At 37.4% G+C, this 2,838-nt stretch overlaps 1 pseudogene; it reads right to left on the bottom strand.

Moving 5' to 3' along the window:
- Positions 1 to 1,158: 1,158 nt before the first annotated feature.
- Positions 1,159 to 1,957, bottom strand: LOC139037694 (craniofacial development protein 2-like; annotated as a pseudogene).
- Between the last annotated feature and the right edge of the window lie 881 nt (positions 1,958 to 2,838).

The raw sequence follows: 2,838 nt of genomic DNA, 5'->3' as shown, positions 1-2,838 counted from the left end.
TTCCATATCCAGTTATAACTATTGCTTCCTAACCTGCATATAGGTTTCTCAAGAGGCAGGTCAGGTGGTCTGGTATTCCCATCTCTTTCAGAATTTTACACAGTTTATTGTGATCCACACAGTTAAAGGCTTTGGCATAGTCAATAAAGCAGAAATAGATATTTTTCTGGAACTCTCTTGCTTTTTCAATGATCCAGCAGATGTTGGAAATTTGATCTCTGATTCCTCTGCCTTTTCTAAAACCAGCTTGAACATCTGGAAGTTCACGGTTCATGTATTGCTGAAGCCTGGCTTGGAGAATTTTGAGCATTACTTTACTAGCGTGTGAGATGAGTGCAATCGTGCAGTAGTTTGAGCATTCTTTGAGATTGCCTTTCTTTGGGATTGGAATGAAAACTGATCTTTTCCAGTCCTGTGGCCACTGCTGAGGTTTCCAAATTTGCTGGAATATTGAGTGTAGCACTTTCACAACACCATATTGCAGGATTTGAAATAGCTCAACTGGAATTCCATCACATCCACTAGCTTTGTTCGTAGTGATGCTTTCTAAGGCCCACTTGCTTCACATTCCAGGATGTCTAGCTCTGGGTGAGTGATCACACCATTGTGATTATCTGTCATGAAGATTTTTTTTGTACAGTTCTTCTGTGTATTCTTGCCACCTCTTCTTAATATCTTAGTATACTTAGATACTTCTTAGTGTCTTCTGCTTCTGTTAGGTCCATACCATTTCTGTCCGTTATCAAACTCATCTTTCATGAAATGTTCCCTTGGTATCTCTAGTTTTCTTGAAGAGATCTCTAGTCTTTCCCATTCTGTTGTTTTCCTCTATTTCTTTACACTGATTGCTGAGGAAGGCTTTCTTGTCTCTCCTGGCTATTCTTTGGAACTCTGCGTTCAAATGGGAATATCTTTCCTTTTCTCCTTTGCTTTTCTCTTCTCTTCTTTTCACAGCTATTTGTAAGGCCTCCTCAGACAGTCATTTTGCTTTTTGCATTTCTTTTCCATGTGGATGGTCTTAATCCCTGTCTCCTGTACAATGTTACAAACCTCCATCCATAACTCATCAGGCACTCTGTCTATCAGATCTAGTCCCTTAAATCTATTTCTCACTTCCACTGTATAGTCATAAGGGATTTGATTTAGGTCATACCTGAATGGTCTGGTGGTTTTCCCTACTTTCTTAAATTTAAGTCTGAATTTGGCAATAAGGAGTTCATGACCTGAGCCACAGTCAGTTCCCAGTCTTGTTTTTGCTGACTGTATAGAGCTTCTCCATCTTTGGCTGCAAAGAATATAATCAATCTGATTTTGGTGTTGACCACCTGGTAATGTCCATGTGTAGAGTCTTCTCTTGTGTTGTTGGAAGAGGGTGTTTGCTATGACTAGTGTGTTCTCTTGACAAAACTCTGTTAGCCTTTGCCCTGCTTCATTCCGTACTCCAAGGCCAAATTTGCCTGTTACTCCAGGTGTATCTTGACTTCCTACTTTTGTGTTCCAGTCCCCTATAATGAAAAGGACACCTTTTGGGGGTGTTGATTTTAAAAGGTCTTGTAGGTCTTCACAGAACAGTTCAACTTCAGCTTCTTCAGTGTTACTGGTCGGGGCATAGGCTTGGATTACTGTGATACTGAATGGTTTGCCTTGGAAACAAACAGAGATCATTCTGTCGTTTTTGAGATTGCATCCAAATACCGCATTTTGGACTCTTCTGTTGACCATGATGGCTACTCCATTTCTTCTAAGGGATTACTGCCCACAGTAGTAGGTATAATGGCTATCTGAGTTCACACATTCCAGTTCATTTTAGTTTGCTGATTCCTAGAATGTCGACATTCACCGTTGCCATCTTTTGTTTGACCACTTCTAATTTGCCTTGATTCATGGACCTAACATTCCAGGTTCCTATGCCATATTGCTCTTTACAGCATTGGACCTTGCTTCTATCACCAGTCACATCCACAACTGGGTGCTGTTTTTGCTTTGGCTCCATCCCTTCATTCTTTCTGAAGGAATATATGTATACCTATGGCTAATTCATGTTGAGGTTTGACAGAAAACAGCAAAATTCTGTAAAGCAGTTATCCTTCAATAAAATAAAATTAAAAAGAAAAAATGTTTGAATAAACAAATATAAAATATCCAACTGGTATTGGCTTTTTGTTTAAAGATGGAAATGTTTGAGAGAACGGTTTGTTTTTTCTAAGAAGAAATCTGACATTGACATTTGTCTCTAACCTATATCAAGTTCATTTGTGATCTCTCAGATGTCTTTGAACTGGTGTCCAGCTGTTGGAAAATGTTCTTGGTTTTGTGTGACATCTTGTTGCTGTTTGATCTTCCTGCACCTGTTTGCTCTAATGAGTGTTTGCCAATCTGAGACAATCAGAGCATGTGGTGCCTGGATATCAAAATGCAGATATTTAAATTGTACACAATGGAGAAGAGGATAAAAGTACTGTGAAGTAGAGTACATCCTTGTTTTACATATGTCCAGAGTTTAGGGGATTCTTAAAATTTGTGAGCACAGAAGAAATACATTTAAAAGATTATAGAAAAAAGCTAGTGTTATATGCTAAATTATATTTCCACAGGTGGAATTTTGGGGGGGGGAAATTGTTAAAAGGATTTTTTTTTTCTATAAGTAAATAGTCAAATACGAATTCAGAGGTAAAAAAGAATATAATACTGTATAATTTATACAATTAATTAACAAATTAATTATATAATTAATTTTTAAAAATCCCATTATAATAGAGTAGTGAAGGAATCTATATTCATGTTATGATTTTATGTACAGTTTTACTTCTTTCCCGCATGATGTTATATCATTATTTA

Source organism: Odocoileus virginianus, chromosome 12, assembly GCF_023699985.2.
Source record: "Odocoileus virginianus isolate 20LAN1187 ecotype Illinois chromosome 12, Ovbor_1.2, whole genome shotgun sequence".
NCBI classification, from domain to species: Eukaryota; Metazoa; Chordata; class Mammalia; order Artiodactyla; family Cervidae; genus Odocoileus; species Odocoileus virginianus.
This window is presented reverse-complemented; position numbering and strand designations above follow the sequence as displayed.